Source organism: Durio zibethinus, chromosome 1, assembly GCF_047325235.1.
Source record: "Durio zibethinus cultivar Kanyao isolate XHJ-2024 chromosome 1, ASM4732523v1, whole genome shotgun sequence".
Lineage (NCBI taxonomy): Eukaryota > Viridiplantae > Streptophyta > Magnoliopsida > Malvales > Malvaceae > Durio > Durio zibethinus.
The window spans coordinates 36,294,632-36,313,346 of NC_143162.1; the positions used below are offsets into that span (position 1 = coordinate 36,294,632).

The window sequence follows — 18,715 nt, forward strand, 5'->3', positions numbered from 1 at the left end:
AGTATTTTTAGCAAACATAAACAATTTTACTATGTTTATATTGATGATATTTTAGTATTTTCAAATACTTTAGATGAACACAGGAAACACTTGAATCTTATTGCTCAAGAATTTATTCTACATGGTATTATTTTAAGTCCCAAAAAGGTTGAACTCGTAAAAACAAAAATTGAATTTCTTGGTCTTAATCTATTTGCAAATGGACTAACATTGCAGGATCACATTATATCAAAGATCAAGGAGTTTCCAGAACAACTGAATAATGTCAAACAGCTATAACAGCTGTTAGGTATACTCAATTATGGTAGATAATTTTTTAAAAATCTTTCTAAAAAAGAAAGCTATCTTTTACGTAAATTACAAAAAGATAATGATTTTGTCTGGACACCCAACGATTCTGATATTATCAAACAGATCAAATCAGAATTAACTACTATACCTAAAGTCTATCTGCTTAAACAAGGTGATTTACTTATTATAGAGACAGATGCCAGTGATGAATATTGGGGATGTGTCCTTAAAGTAAAAAATCTTCATAAAAAAGATGAACTGATTTGTGGCTACAATTTCGGTAAATTCAAATCGAATGAAATAAATTATATTATATTTGAAAAAGAATTATTAGCCATAAAAAATGGTGTACAATGTTTTCACATTTATTTAACCTCGGAGATTTTTGTTATCAGAACAAATAATCAAGCAGTAAAAAATTTTCTTCAAAACAGAAAGCTTTTTGATAATCCCAGGCGAATACAATAGTATAACTTTCTTTGCCAGTATCATTTTCAGGTAGAGTTCATTAACGGAGACAAAAATCTTCTTATAGACTATCTGAGTTGATCACATAGATTGAGAAAAACAATCAGTCTATGATACAAGTGGATGGAAAACAATAAAAAAAAAGATAGGTAAAAAACCCTCTTCCTCTTCTTTTTTTACTCCTTTTCCAATACCTTTGGTCTCTACAAATCCTAACCCAAGATTTAATTTTTACACTAATCCTAACCAAGGATTATATCTCTACCAACAACCACTTTACAAATCTCTTTTCATGAGAATTCAACCAAAAATTTTTCAATTCGCTCGAGATCCAAACGAATGGACTCTTATGAGTTATTTACAAATAGTCTCTTCAGCAGAACAACTGCTTGAGAAAACAAAACTCTCTAACCCAGAGATTAAAGATTTTTATAACCCTGGACTTGAACCAGAAGTCTACAAATTGTTAAACAATGTTTGAAAATCTCATCTTTCAGAAAACAAATCCAGCTTTTGAAAAGAGATGACAAAATTAGCTGAGTTCTTAGTCAATTAGGCTAAAAAATTTTAGAATTTCAAAGAAATAGCTTTTCAAAGTCTTCTATCAACAAATATGCTAAAATAGCAAGATATTGATTTCTTTGCTTTGGAAGAAAATCAGTACAATTTTCAAGAGATAAATAATTTCTTGAATCTATGTGAATATTTTGAAAAAAAAATTATACTTCCTCTAAGCTAAACAAGCTTAAGAGAATTTTTTTTTTTTTGAAAAAGCTGCAATATTTTTAACCAAAGAATTATTTTAGTAAATTAATTCTTCTATTTTACAATAATAAAAAACCTGTTGAAAAAAAACTTTTTATTATTATACTTCTACGTATATGTATAATACTACTTTTAACGAATATATACCTAAAATCAAATTTTGACTTGATCATAAAACCTTTGATGTAAAAAGCATTTGATTTGGTTTAGTCGGACAAATTACTGTACAAAACTTTTTTTTTCATCTTTTAAAAGATTTTTCAACTTTTATAAAGCATCATTTTATTGAATGTATAAAATGATCAAAACATTTTTGCCACATTCATTTTACCATATATAGTCTTTTGGGTACCTTTCAAAGAGAAAGATTTTATCAACCTTATCAAATATGAGAATTTGATAGAATATCTGGTGGACATTTTCTTCAACTCCTTAATATACTTGATCCACCAACAGATCATATCGAGTTCTCAGATGATTTAAACAAAATCATCACTAAATATACCAATCCAAACAGTTACCATTTTCAAACAAGAACTGATCTTATGGAAAAAGTAAAATTCTTTCTCCACCTAGGCACAAAACTAAACTATCCAAAAATAACTTGCTGGACAGATGACAGACGCATTTTTGTTATCAAATTTCTTGAACCATATGACGATCTTGATATACAAAATGCTCTAGAGGCAATTAAGCTATTGAAAAAATTATCAAATATGAAAGATCTAGAACATCTGACATAATTACTATACCAGTACCAAGAAAGATGGCAAATATGAAACAAATCACATTCTGGATCTTCTCAATCTCTCTGGTCCCTTAACGCACTGGATGAAAAATTTCATAACTTAAACAATGTTATGGAAGGATAAAAAATTATGCATATTCTAATCTAGGATAAGTCAGAACAAATAGTCGACACTAAAAGATAAACTACATTCGACACCAACAACCAACAGACAGAAAACACTATAGCGATATTGTAGATAAAAATTCTACTGCACACTGTAGCGGTAACTGTACAAAGTTACTATTCATATATTAGAATTTTTTTTATTTAAAGTCTTAGTGTATCTAAGTTAGAGGGAGGCCAATTTTTTTCTTTTCTTTCCCTCTTTATCTCTTCTCCTTCCTCTATCTTCACGTTTCTCTTTATCTTGTTTACCATCATCTACTTATAAATATATATATATAGCTTTGTAATCATTTATACATAGATTTTTTTTGTACCTCATTGTAAATGGTATCAGAGCTAGTTCACAAGATGATTACATCAGGTGTACATGATTCAGGGTTCTCACGGTGTGATCTGTGGTGAAGCATTGGCTCTTGCTTGGACATGTCCCGACCGTGGCCGACCACTACGTAGGGTTGTTAGGTCGAGAGGCTTAACGAAAACTAGCTTCTGAGGTACCCTTACTGGCTACTCCGTGAGATGCAAGCGGGATGGACTGTAAATGGTATTAGAGCTAGTTCACAATATGGCTAAATCAGGCATACATGATCCAGGGTTTTCACAGTATGATCTGTGGCAAAGCATTGGCTCTTGCTTGGACATGTCTTAACCGTGGCGAACCATCACGTAAGATTTTTTACCTGTCTTCTTTTTTATTATTTTTTATCCACTATATCATAGACTGATTATTTTTTTTGATCCATGTGGTTGACTCAGATAGTTTGCAAGGAGATTTTTATCTCCGTTGATGAACTATACCTGAAAATGATACTGGCAAAGAAAGTTATACCATCGTATTCGCTTGAGATTATAAAAAAGCTTTTTGTTTTGGAGAAAGTTTTTTATTGCTTGGTTATCTATTCTGATAATAAAGATCTTCGGGGCTAAATAAATGTGAAAACGTTGTACACAATTTTTTATGGCTAATAATTTTTTTGAAATATAATATAATTTATTTCATTCGATTTGAATTTATCTAAATTATAGTCACAAATCAGTTCATCTTTTTTATGAACATTTTTTGCTTTAAGGACACATCTTCAATGTTCATCACTGGCATCTGTCTCTAAAATAAGTAAATCACCTTATTTAGGTAGATAGACTTTAAGTATAATAGTTAATTCTGATTTGATCTATTTGATAATATCATAATCGTTGAGTGTCCAGACAAAATCATTATTTTTTCATAATTTACGCAAAAGATAGCTTTCCTTTTTGGAAAGATTTTTAAAAAATTACCTACCATAATTGAGTATACCGAACATCTATTGTAGCTGTTTGACATTATCCAGTTATTCTGAAAATTTTTTGATCTTTGATATAATGTGATCCTACAATGTTAGTCCATTTACAGATAGATTAAGATTAAAAATTTTAATTTTAATTTTTTCGAGTTCAACTTTTTTGGGACTTAAAGCTCATACGTGCATATATGAGTTTTTACCGACTTTTGTGGCTTGAGTTGCCTTTGTTTGGCTAGTGTTGTCAGAACAGCACACCGATTTTAAGCACCAAAAACATGAAAACTTATGAAGAAAATATTGTAGTTATAAAGATATATCTTATAATCATGACTTGCATATAGATCCTAAGTATTAATCTAGTAATATTAGCATAAGTAAAACTGTAAATAGTTTAATAGATTTAACTTCTTCTTTTTTCATAAACTTTTTGTAAAAATGGATAATATAAAAGATAAAGTAGACATGCTTGTAGAAAAGATGGACCAAAAATATATTCTTTCAGATATATCTATAGATTTTGGACTTCTTTACTATGGCAATATTATGATGAATGATGATAAACCTTTATCTTTCGTAGCAAAAAAGAAATAAGAATAACTTGATTTCGACTCTTATAAATATATAATTAAAAATTTTAAATATAAAATAAAAAAAATTGAAGATCCGTAATAACGGATTGATTATCTTCAAGCAATAGAGACTCTTTATGAAGAACATAAAGAACTCTTTATTAAGTATAAATATCATTATATGCTTAACTATGACACAATCAGTCCCAGTAGTGAAGAAGCAAATAATGATACAGTAGATGATAATTTTAAAATTCTTACTACTAACCCAGTAGTCAAGGATGAACTAATTTCATCAGATAAAACTACTTTAGATGAAAATGATAGTTATGATGATCAACCAGATCCAGAACCAAGTGAAATTTTTATCCCTCAAATAGAAGAGTGTGGGAAAAGAAAAGCATTAGCCATATCTAACCTAGCTATTGATGGTACTTTAAGATTTTCAGATTTACTTGATCTCGATATAATGGATCAATATCTTTCTCATTTAAAAGAAAATTTTCTCACCTAAACAAGGATGAGATAAAACAAACATCTAATTTTGACCAAAAAGGTCAGGTTAAGATTGAAACCCCTGTTATCGATTTGTTAAACAAACGAACAGTTTCTCAATATGGTACTTATTTAGATTTAACCAAAATCCTTCTTAAAGACTATGAAAAAATCATAGATGATTGGGCATAATCTATGTCTATTGTTGTCACAGGATACAAGGAGCAATGGAACAAAAAAAGATTCTTCAATTATTTTTATGGCACATGACAAGGTGATGTCTTTCAATTTCTTAAAAAATGAGAAACTACAACCCTCGAAGAACAGCATAAATCAACTCTGTTAGTCGCAGAAAATATACCTTAACTTCTAAAAGATTTAACATAAATCTTAAAAAATGAGTTTTATGGTAGTGCAGAATCCCTGGATCCCACTCAAGAAGCTCAATCTATTTTATCAAAATTAAAATTATGTGATATTCAGTATCTTGATAATTTTTTTAAAAAATATCTTTCTGAATATAAAAAATTAGATGAAAAACATTCAAACTTTTGGTTACAACAATATTTTCTTAAACTTCCCTCACCATAAGATGAATTATGTTCATAAAATTACACTGTTTATTTAGAGTTAAAACTTAAAACAGTTCAGCTGCAAATCTCAGTATAAAACTTTATGATACTCTTGGATGTAGAATACACTACGTTCAGAATCAAGTCAACGAATACTACCTCAAGCAAAAAGTTGCCAAACAAGTAAAATCCAAACTTTCCTATAAAAAATGTGCAAAGATTTTGGAAAATGAATTTGAATTTGGCTATAATAAACAGTCTTTTTCAACGAAACATTGTTTTAAGAAAAAACGAAAATATTTTTGGAAAAAGTGGATACCTACAACCATTTTTAAACCTAAAAAAGGTAAATTTGTTGTTAAAAAGAAGAAAAAATCTTCTAAACATAACTGTAAATGTTTTCTTTGTGATCAAGAAGGTCATTATGCAAACAATTGTCTTAACAAAGGCAAAAGTGCGAAGAAAATGATAAAAAAACTTGATGAAACTTTTTTTCAAATTTGTTTTGCTGATGAATTATCTGACGAAGAAATTTATTATAAAGTTTTTTTAGAAACTGATTATAGTTCTTCTAAAGATAAATCATATTTTATTTTTATGATAAATACTGAATCTAACCAAGATAATATTTCTGTAACCTCTTCTACCGGTATAACAACTACCAACGAAGATGGAATGGTCAAACTAAAAAATATAATAAGAAAAACTCATTTTATTTCTGATGAAAAACTAAAAGAATTACAACTCATCAAACCAGATGAAATTTACAAAACAAGTTAGTTTAAACAATTCGAACCTTGGTCTAAATGCCATATAAAAAAACTATCTGGTGATACAGTCGCTAATGATTCTCAACAAGAATCAATAGAAATCTTTTTTTTTTACTAAAAAAAAAAAGCTATTTTCTTTCTCGATATCCAAAGGTTAAATACATCCATATAAGAATAATTTTGATCACCATTAAACCACTCTTTTTATCCACAAAAGATATTCTCATAATAGCTGTTTTAATGGATCATCATATTCAAAACCCTGTTAATACTGTAATTGGTGGAATCTAATCCAATTTAGCAGCAGGAGTAGTTTTATTCAAAGTTAAACCAAACTATTTTATTTTTTTTTTACGAAAACATTGAAAAATGTTTATGCCTTCGAGTCAAAATAACCAATTTTGATTTTGAATTACTTCGCATAATCTTTCAATCAACTGGTTAGTGGTTTATGAATTTACAAATACTACTAATACTTCTATGAAACCAATAGACTCTAATATTATTGAAAATTTTGAACCAAACAATTTTGATTCAAAAATTAAACCAAAACTAGTAAATCTCACAGATTTATCAATTCTAAAAAGATGGTGTCTCGAAGATCTTTCAAATACTTTTGAAAAACAGAAAGTATCAAGTCTAGAATTTTTCTCATCAGGAAAAAATCTTTACTTCAAAAATTCAAATGAGTCAACCTGTTTTAATCAAAACCTGGTTTTACCTTCTACAAATACTTTTGATCATCAACTAGATGATGATACATAGAGTATAACAAGTAATTGATCTTTTTGTACTCTTTATCGAAGTTTTTTTTTAGGTTTTCATAGTACAAACAGTACAAAAGCCCTACAAAAAGTAAATAGTATATGCCAATTAGGTAATACTAACAATGCTTAAATCTCTATTTTTGCAGGAAATAATCCATATCAGTAAGGTACATGTGATAACCAAACCTATTATCATTTTGTAAATTCTGTGTTAAATTCACACACTTCTTCAACTAGAAAAACTAGAAATAAAGATATTAAAATGTTTCAATATATAAATAATTATCGTATCTCTGCACAAAACATGCCAGAAATAATTTCTTTTGCTAAAAAAATTCGTTATTATACTTACAGAAAAGGATATTTTTATTTATTAAACTATAAACCATATAGTTTAAATATTTTGATTGACACAGGAGCAATAATCTCTAGCTGTCGACCCAATGCTTTGCCTTCAACAAAATGGCATCCTATGAAACTTCCTATAATAATAGTAGGTATCGATGGTAAAGAAATCATTGTTAATCTAAAAGCAAAAAATATTCCTGTTGCCTTAAACGATAGGAAATTTATTATACCTAAAATATTATATTTTCCTAATATGCATGGAGATATTCTATTAGAAAATAATTTTATACATAAATATTTACCATTTTTTGTTTTCCCTGATCATCTTACTTTTACTATTGATAAAAAATCAATAGATATTCCTCTTTTATCCAAGCATAATCATGTTTGTCATAACGATTTTTATCCAGAAATAACACATATTTCTGAACTTAAAGTTATTAATGAAAAACATTGGCTTTATAAGATTTTACAGGAAAGCTTCAGTGAAGACCCATTGAACCTTTGGAAATGAAGTCCCAGATACTATGAACTTACTCTTCATTCTTCAAAAGAGATTATTAGAGTAAAGCCCATGATCTATACCAAACAGGATATAGATGAATTTGAAATACAAATTTCAGAATTGCTCGACAAAGGTCTGATAGAACCAACTAATAGTCCGCACTCTAGTCTAACATTTTTGGCAAGAAACCATTCTAAGATTACACGAGGTAAACCCCATATGGTTATTAATTACAAAAAATTAAACCAAAATCTTATTTTTGATGGCTATTTTATCCCTTGAAAAGACGTTTTGATCAATTTAGCAAAAAAGGCTAAATACTTTTCTAAATTTGATTGCAAATCAGGTTTTTGGCAAATCATGCTAAATGATATTTCTAAACCTTTAACTGTTTTTAGTGCACCAGCAAGCCATTACCAATGGACTGTTATGCCTTTCAGTCTATGCAACACCCCTCAAATTTTTCAACGTGGGATGGATAGTATTTTTAGCAAACATAAACAATTTTGCTGTGTCTATATCGATGATGTTTTAGTATTTTCAAATACTTTAGATGAACACAGGAAACACCTAAATCTTATTGCTCAAGAATTTATTCTACATGGTATTATTTTGAGTCTAAAAAAGGTTGAGCTCAAAAAAACATAAATTTAATTTCTTGGTCTTAATCTATCTGTAAATGAACTAACATTGTAGGATCATATTATATCAAAGATCAAGAAGTTTTCAGAACAACTGGATAATGTCAAACAGCTACAACAGCTGTTAGGTATACTCAATTATGGCATGCAATTTTTTAAAAACCTTTTTCAAAAAGAAAAGCTATCTTTTACGTAAATTACGAAAAGATAATGATTTTGTCTGGACACCCAACGATTCTGATATTATCAAATATATCAAATCAGAATTAACTACTATACCTAAAGTCTATCTGCCTAAACAAGATGATTTACTTATTTTAGAGACAGATGCCAGTGATGAACATTGAGGATGTATCTTTAAAGTAAAAAATTTTCATAAAAAAGATGAACTGATTTGTGGCTACAAATTCTGTAAATTCAAATCGAATAAAATAATTATATTATATTTGAAAAAGAATTATTAGCCATAAAAAATGGTATAAACGTTTTCACATCTATTTAGCCCTAAAGATCTTTGTTATCAAAACAGATAACCAAGCAGTAAAAAACTTTTTCCAAAACAAAAAGCTTTCTGATAATCTCAGGCGAATATGGTGGTATAACTTTCTTTGCTAGTATCATTTTCAAGTAGAGTTCATCAACAGAGATAAAAATCTCCTTGCAAACTATCTGAATTGACCACATCGATTGAAAAAAATAATCAGTCCATGATACAGGTAGATGGAAAACAATAAAAAAAAAGACAGGTAAAAAACCCTTTTCTTTTTCTTCTTTTACTCTTTCTTCTCTAAGACCTTTGGTCTCTACAAATCTTAACCCAAGATTTAATTTTTACACTAATCCTAACCAATGATTATATCTCTACCAACAACCACTTTACAAACCTCATTTTATGAGAATTCAACCAGAAAATTTTCAATTTGCTCAAGATCCAAACGAATGGACTCCTATAAGTTATTCACAAATAGTCTCTTCAGCAGAAAACTGCTTGAGAAAATAAAACTCTCTAACAAATAGTCTATAAATTGTTAAACAATGTTTGGAAATCTCATCTCTTAAAAAATAAATCCAACTTTCGAAAAAAGATGACAAAATTAACTGAGTTCTTAGTCAACCAGGCTAAAGAATTTCAGAATTTCAAAGAAATAGCTTTCCAAAGTCTTCTATCAACAAATATGCTAAAATAGCAAGATATTGATTTCTTTACTTTGGAAGAAAATCAGTACAGTTTTCAAGAGATAAATAATTTCTTGAATCTATATGAATATTTTGAAAAAGAAAATTATACTTCCTCTAAGCTAAACAAGTTTAAGAGAATTTTTCTTTTTGAAAAAGCTACAGTATTCTTAACTAAGGAATTATTTCAGCAAATTAATTCTTTTATTTTACAATCAATAGAAAACCTGTTGAAAGAAAATTTTTTTGATTATTATACTTCTACGTATATGTATAATATTGCTTTTAACGAATATATACCTAAAATCAAATTTGGACTTGATCATGAAACCTTTGATGTAAAAAGCATTGAATTTGATTTAGTCGGATAAATTATTGTACAAAACTTTTTTTTTCACCTTTTAAAAGATTTTTCAGCTTTTATAAAGCATCACTTTATTGAATGTATAAAATGGTCAAAACATTTTTATTACATTCATTTTACCATATATAGTCTTTTAGGTACCTTTCAAAGAGAAAGATTTTACCAACCTTATCAAATATGAGAATTTGATAGAATATCCAGTGGACATTTTTTTCAACCCCTTAATATACTTGATCCACCAACAGACCATATCGAGTTCTCAAATGATTTAAACAAAATCATCACTAAATATACCAATCCAAACAGTTACCATTTCCAAACATGAATTGATCTTATAGAAAAGGAAAAATTCTTTCTCCACCTAGCCACAAAATTAGACTATCTAAAAAATAGCTTGCTGGATAGATGGTAGACGTATTTTTATTATCAGATTTCTTAAACCACATGACGATCTTGATATACAAAATGCTCTAGAGGTAATTAAACTATTGAAAAAATTATCAAACATGGAAGATCTAGATCATCCAACAGAATTACTATACCAGTACCAAGAAGGATGGCAAATGTGAAACAAATCACATTATGGATCTTCTCAATCTCTCTAGTCCCTTAACGCACTGGATGAAGAATTTCATAACTTAAATAATGTTATGAAAGGATAAAAAAATTATACATATTCTAATCCAGGATAAGCCAGAACAAATAATCGACACTAAAAGATAAACTACATTCGATGCCAACGACCAATAGATAGAAAATACTGTAGCAGTCACTATAATAGACAAATAAAACGTCATTGTAACAGTCACTGTAGCAGAAAAAGACATAGACATATTATGAAAGACATTGTAGCAAGTCACTGTAGAGGTACTGTAGATAAAAATTTTATTGTACACTGTAGCGACAACTGTACAAAGTTACTATTTATAAGTTAAAATTTTTCTATTTAAAGCCTCAGTGTATCTAAGTTAGAGGGAGGCCAATTCCTTTCTTTTCTTTCTCTCTTTATCTTTTCTCCTTCCTCTATCTTCATTTTTCTCTCTCTCTTGTTTACCGTCCTCCACTTGTAAATCTATATATATAGCTTTGTAATCCTTTATACATAAATCATTTTCACACCCCCTTCTAGCTTATCTTGGATTAGAATATGCATAATTTTTAATCCTTCCATAGCATTGTTTAAGTTATGAAATTCTTCATCCAGTGCGTTAAGGGACTGGAGAGATTGAAGAGATCCAGAATGTGATTTGTTCCACATTTACCATCCTTCTTGGTACTGGTATAGTAATTCTATCGGATGATCTAGATCTTTCATGTTTGATAATTTTTCCAGTAGCTTAATTGCCTCTGGAGCATTTTGTATATCAAGATCGTCATGTGGTTCAAGAAATCTGATAACAAAAATGCATCTGCCATCTATCTAGCAAGCTATTTTTGGATAGTCTGGTTTTGTGGCTAGGTGGAGAAAGAATTTTGCTTTTTCTATAAGATCAATTCTTGTTTGGAAATGGTAACTGTTTGGATTGGTATATTTAGTGATGATTTTATTTAAATCATCTGAGAACTCGATATGGTCTGTTGGTGGATCAAGTATATTAAGGGGTTGAAGAAAATGTCCACCGGATATTTTATCAAATTCCCATATTTGATAAGGTTGGTAAAATCTTTCTCTTTGAAAGGTACCCAAAAGACTATATATGGTAAAATGAATGTAGTAAAAATATTTTGACTATTTTTTACATTCAGTAAAGTGATGCTTTATAAAAGCTGAAAAATCTTTTAAAATGTGGAAAGAAAAGTTTTATACAGTAATTTATCCGACTAAACCAAATTCAATGCTTTTTACATCAAAGATTTCATGATCAAGTCAAAATTTGATTTTAGGTATATATTCGTTAAAAGCAGTATTATACATATACGTAAAAGTATAATAATAAAAAAAAATTTCTTTTAACAGGTTTTCTATTGATTGTAAAATAAAAGAATTAATTTGCTGGAATAATTCTTTGGTTAAAAATACTATAGCTTTTTCAAAAAAAAGAATTCTCTTAAGCTGGTTTAGCTTAGAGGAAGTATAATTTTCTTTTTCAAAATATTCACATAGATTCAAAAAATTGTTTATCTCTTCAAAACTGTACTAATTTTCTTCCAAAGCAAAGAACTGAAATATGAGGGATGAAAACCGTCCCATTACTGTCGCACGGCTCAAGGCTAAGCTGTTAATTATATTCAAAAATATATTTTATATATGTTCTATGGATATCGAGGGTGATATAGTGTATTTAATTAAATTCTCTTTTTTCTACTGTCATTCTCACAGATTCCTGTACACCGAGGAATGGTAAACAGATTGATGAAGTCAAGCCATGTTCCTTGCTAGAATTTGTCAAGCAATGGTATGCATCATGCTGACTTTAGGCGATTTACTGTTGGCTTGAACATATAAATAGACATGAATTTTTTTTCATGAGTTGCTGAACCATTCATTAGAATGGCTCCTCAACCTGAAGGTGCATGGCCAATTCTTGTCCACCTCCACCTATTGGGTGGCAGTAATCAGCTTCTTTACCGAACACTTGGAGCAGTGGCTGATAAGCATGGGCCTGCATTTACAATAAGCCTAGGCAGTCGCCATGCTTTTGTGGTTAGTAGCTGGGAAGTGGTAAAACAATGCTTCACAATTAATGATAAGGCACTAGCTTCACGTCCTACTACAGTAGCTACAAAGCACATGGGTTACAATTATGCTGTGTTTGGGTTTGCACCTTACTGCCCCTTCTGGCGTGAGATGGGAAAAATTGCAACACTTGAACTTCTCTCAAACCGCAGGCTTGAGATGCTCAAGCATGATCGCATTTCTGAAGTTGACATGGGGATAAGAGAACTAGACAGTTTAAGTTATAACAATGGTTCCAGTCTTGTGCTTGTTGAACTTAAACAGTGGTTTAATATAGTTGTTCGAATGGTGACTGGAAAATGTTATTTTGGTGCTTCTGCTGCCTGTGATGATAGCGAGGCAAGAAATTGTCAAAAGGCAATAAGTCAGTTCTTTCATTTAATTGGTCTTTTTGTTGTTTCAGATGCACTTCCACTCCTTTGGTGGTTAGATATGCAGGGGCATGAAAAGGCAATGAAAAAGACGGCCAAGGAGTTGGATGGTGTACTTGAGGGCTGGCTAAAGGAGCATCGAGATAGAAGGATTTCTGGTGGAATCAAGGCTGAAGGGGAGCAGTACTTCATTGATGTAATGTTGTCTCTTCAGGAGGAAGGTCACCTCTCAAATTTTCAGTATGATGCAGATACGAGTATCAAGTCTACCTGTCTGGTATGTTTAATTTGAAGAAACATAATAAATTTGAGCTCAGAGTTTGATTTATGATAACACTTGTTTGGCCAAAAACAGGACAATCGATGAGTGGTGTAGTTTATCCAAGAAGGTCTGATTATACCCTGTATTCTTAGAATGGTTCATTATTTTGGGCTTGCTAGTTCTTGACTGGTGTGGCATGCTCAAGTATTTAATTTTGTGATTATTGAGAATCACAAACAGTTTATACGACTCTTTATAGCTGATAAGCTAACTTTTGTTAGGCAAGCTTACTTCTACATTAACGTTCTTTTCGATTTTCATGTAGGCACATATCATTGGTGGCAGTGACACGACGTCAGGGACACTGACATGGGCCTTTTCTTTACTTCTGAATAATCGTGAGATGTTGGAGAAGGCTCAAGAGGAATTAGACCTCCAGGTTGGCCGGGAAAGGCCAGTTGATGAGTCAGATATTAAAAATCTTGTGTATCTTCAAGCTATCATCAAAGAAACCCTGCGCCTTTATCCAGCTGGTCCTCTACTGGGACCCTGGGAAGCTATGAACGACTGCACTGTTGCTGGCTATCATGTCCCAGCTGGCGGGTAGTCGTAAATGTGTGGAAAATTCAAAGAGATCCAAGAGTATGGTCAAATCCATCTGCATTTTTACCAGGGAGATTTCTCACAAGCCATGCCGGTGTTGATGTTAGAGGTCAACAATTTGAACTCATTCCATTTGGCTCAGGAAGACGTTCATGCCCTGGTGCATCATTTGCTCTCCAACAACTTCATCTGACACTTGCTCGTTTTCTTCATGCATTTGAACTGAAAACTTCTATGGATCAACCTGTTAACATGACTGAGAGCCTAGGTTTATGTTGCGCCTGAAGCAATAATCACAACAATACTGAAGCAATAGACAACAATCAATAATAAAAAATGTAAGAAAAATAAAACAAATCAAGATTTACTTGAAAAACCCTCCAGTGTAGAGGAAAAAAATCATGGACCATCAGAAAAATCTTCATTATCAAATAATAGGTATACAAAGTTCTTCTCTAGCTAAAACTAGAGCTAAACAACAACTAGAGAAACAATTGGAAAAATCTCACCAAATAAGTGACTCAACAAATACACCCTGGATTTGTTCCTAGTGAGCTTCAAACCCGATCTTCACCGTTCAGAATGTAGAATTCTGAATCATAAACCTCTTGACAATGTTTCAACTCAATTGAACTACAGATCAACTTTCGTTCAACCAACTCTCCCGTCTCTTTTTTTTCTCTGCTTTTTTTGGCTTTTCTTCTTTTTCTACTTGGTTTTCGACACACTTAAGACAACCTCACCTCTTTTTTATTAAGTAGCTAGGGCTCTGTGTAAAATGAAAGATCAAGGCCCATGGTCTTTACTTGGTCCAAAACCACTTACATGAGGTTGGACCCCATTTTTCTAACAATCTCCCTCTTTAGCCCCATTAGGAGGAGATTCATCACCATAGCAGTTTCATTTGGAACTTACCTTGGTCAGGGAACTCATTTCGGCCAAGTTACTGCAAAGCTCAAGCTTTTTCCTAGAAAGTATCTTAGTCAACATATCTGCTACATTCTTATCAGTATGAACTTTTTTTAATAACATCTGCAGTTCTTCAATCACTGAATGTAACCAATGATATCTAACATTAATGTGCTTTGTTCCAGCATGGTACATGGTATTCTTACTCAAATCTAAAGTACTCTGGCTATCACAAAATATCCCATACTCTTTCTTATTAAACCCCAATTCAAGAAAAAAATATTTCATCCAAAGCATTTCTTTACATGCTTCGGTTGCTGCAATATACTCAGCCTCTATAGTTGACAAAGCAACACACTTCTGTAACTTAGATTGTCAAGATACAGTTTCTCTTGCAAAAGTGAACAAATACCTTGAAGTAGATTTCCTACCATCAAGATCGTCTGCTATGTCAACATCCGTAAACCCTTCTAGAACTGATTGTGAAACTCCATAAGTCAAGCACATTTTTGAGGTACCCCTCAAATATCTAAAAATCCATTTCACTGCTTTCTAGTGAACCTTTCTCGGATTAGAAAGAATCTGCTCACGACACCAACTATATGAGAAATGTCAGGCCTTGTACAAACTATAAGATACATTAAAGAATCAACTGCAGACGAATAAGGAATACTATACATAGTTAGTTGCTTTTCCTTAGACACTGGACAAGATTTCTTACTTAAATAAAAATGGTTGACAAGTGGACTGCTAATTGATTTAGCATGTTGCATGTTGAATCTACCAAGCACTCGTTCAACATATTTTTTTTGTGACAACCACAGCTTTTTAGCTCTCCTATCTCGGATAATATCCATACTAAGAATCTGCTTTGCTAGACCTAAATCCTTAATATCAAAAGCTTAGACAATTATTCTTTCAACCTGTAAACTATACTAGCATCTTATCCTACAATCAACATAATCATCAACATATAATAATAGGATAATGAAGTTACCATTAGAGAATTGTTTAACATACACACAAGAATTCGCTGCTGTTCTTCTATGGCTATGACTCACCATAAAAGAATCAAACTTTTTGTACCACTGTCGCAGAGCTTGTTTCAAGCCATACAAGTTTTTTTTCAATTTGTAAACTAAGTGCCTTTCACTTTAAAACCCTCAGGCTGATTCATATAAATGTCCTCCTATAAATCACCATGCAAAAATACAGTTTTAACATCAAGTTACTCAAGCTTAAGATTCAATCTAGCTGCTAATCTTAGTACCACTCGAATAGAACTCATCTTTACAACTGGAGTAAAAATCTCATCAAAATTGATGCCTAGTTTCTGAGAAAAATCTTTTACTATCAATCAAGCTTTGTACCTCACTAATTTGTCACCATCTTTTTTTAACTTGAACACCTATTTATTCTTTAATGGCCTCTTTTCTGTTGAAAGTTTAACAAGATCATAAGTACCATTCTTTCGTAATGACTCTATCTCTTCTTTCATTACTTTTAACTAGTGCTCTCTATCCGAAGTAGCCTGCACATCTTGGAAGCTTTTTAGCTCCCTTTCACTGGTAACTAAAATAAAATCTGAACTTAGATACCTGGTAGATGGCTTGTGTTATCTAGTAGATCTCTTGGGTTGAGACTCTACATCACTTGATGTCAAAGGTAGCTCCCCTTGCTCAATACTCTCAGGTAGAGATGATTGCTCCCTCTGCTCAAAACTAATTGTATCTAGCTCATCAGTAACTGTGGCTAGCTCATTTATATTCTCAAGTTCTATTTTTTGCTCATTTTCACCATCTGTGGCTCTTTCTTATGAAATCTCTGTCGGTATTAAAACATCATACTCAACAGTAATCCGTGTAGTCTTCTCATTTTTTTTAATGTCTACTATGGTTTCTTTTTCATGAAAGATCACATCTCTACTTCTTATTGTCTTTTTCTTTGCTGGATCACATACCCTGTAACCAAATTCTTCATCACCATATCCTATAAATACACATTGTGTGACTTTACTGTCAAGCTTTGATCTCTGCTCTTTCGGTACATGCATGAATGTTTTACACCCAAAAACTTTCAAATGAGAGTATGAAGTATCTTTTCCTATCCACACTCCTTCTAGAATGTCAAAGCCTAAAGGAACTGATGGTGATCTGTTAAGCAAATAACAAGCCGTGTTAACTGCTTCACCCCATAATGGCTTTGGTAATTTTACCATCCTTAACATGCATCTGACTTTTTTCATAATGGTACGATTCATTCTTTTAGCTATACCATTATGCTGTGGTGTTTCAGGTTCTGTCATCTCATGCCTGATCCTATGCTTTGAATAATACTCTTCAAAGCCTTTAGATGTGTATTCTCCACCATTATCAGTTCGAATACACTTCAAGGATAACCCTGTCATTCTTTCAACCATGGCATGAAATTTTTAAAAATACTGCAGTACATGACTTTTGTATTTCAACATATACACTCAAGTCTTACGTGAAGCATCATCAATAAAAGTAATAAAATATCTACTACCACCTAATGACTCAACCTCAATGGGACCACATACGTCAGAATAAATTAATTCCAATCTATTTTCTTTTCTCTGAGAACTTTTACGAAAAAAAACTCTATGATGCTTACCAAACAGACAATAATCACATGAATCGAGAGACATACCTTTGGTCAAAGGAATAAGAGACTGTCTTACCAAAACCTGTAACCCTTTTTCACTCATGTATGCCAGCCTTCTGTGCCACAAGTTTACTGAAGCATCATTTTCAACGGTATTTACCTGGTTACCGTTCAATTACATCCATGTCTTATACATTATATAGCATAGTTTTCTCCTTGTAACTACCATAGATCCTTTGAGAAGCTTTCACTATCCATTCTTTTGTCGACTTTCATATCCTTCATTATCAAGGATATTAATAGCAAGCAAGTTCATTCTCATATTTGAAATGTGTTTGACATCCCTCAAAGTTAACATGGAGCATGTACTAGTTTGTACAATAATATCACCAATCCCAACAATCTACGATACACTCTTGTTTCCCATATTGGTACAATCAAAGTCTCTTATTTTGTAAGTTATAAACAACTCTCTCTTAAGAACACAATGATATGTCGCTCATGTGTCAACTCAATACCGGGATCACTAACATGATTACAATCATCATGTGTATAAATCAAAGTAACTGAATCAATATCTGAATTCACTGCTACAACATTGTCATCATCTGAACTCTTACCTTTCTCATCTTTTCGCTCTTGCTTCAAGATTTTACAGTTTCATTTTATATGACATGCCTTACCGCAATAAAAACACTTCACTTTACCTCTAGACTTGGATCTATGTTTAGACTTACTATGACCTTTTGAGTCCTGACCTCTGTCGATATTTTTACCCATGTTCTCTATTATCAGAGCTTGATTCCCAAGGTCTATATCTTTTCACCTTACTTTTTCATTAAGCATATTGTCCTTTACCATCTCCAATGTCACCTTATAATCAGGAATTGAATTAAGAACAATCACAACTAGAGTATTATAGCTGTCTGACAATGAACCCAAAAAAAATAACACATTCATTTCATCATCCATCTTAAGCTCCATAGTAGTCATCCTATTAAATATATCTTGAAAATCACTCAAGTGCTCTATAACAGATCGTCAATCCCTGTACTGTAAAGTTACAAGCTTTTTAACAAGCATAACTTTATTCATACCTGTTTTTCTCTCATATAATGCTGTCAATTTTTCTCAAACAATGTGAGCATCTGACTCCTGCGCTACATGATGAAACACGTTAATATCAACCTATTTTCTGATTGTAGCCAGCGTCTTTTTACCTAGCTTCTTTCAGCTTTCATCTTTCATATCTACTGGTTTAGCCAAATCACCCAATACTGACTCATACAAATCTTTACAATATAGATGATCCTCCATCATAGGCTTCCAAATTGAATA

General features: G+C 31.4%; 1 pseudogene; it reads left to right on the forward strand.

Moving 5' to 3' along the window:
• The first annotated feature begins 12,083 nt into the window (after window positions 1-12,083).
• On the forward strand, window positions 12,084-14,303 carry LOC111311379 (xanthotoxin 5-hydroxylase CYP82C4-like; annotated as a pseudogene).
• Window positions 14,304-18,715: the final 4,412 nt, after the last annotated feature.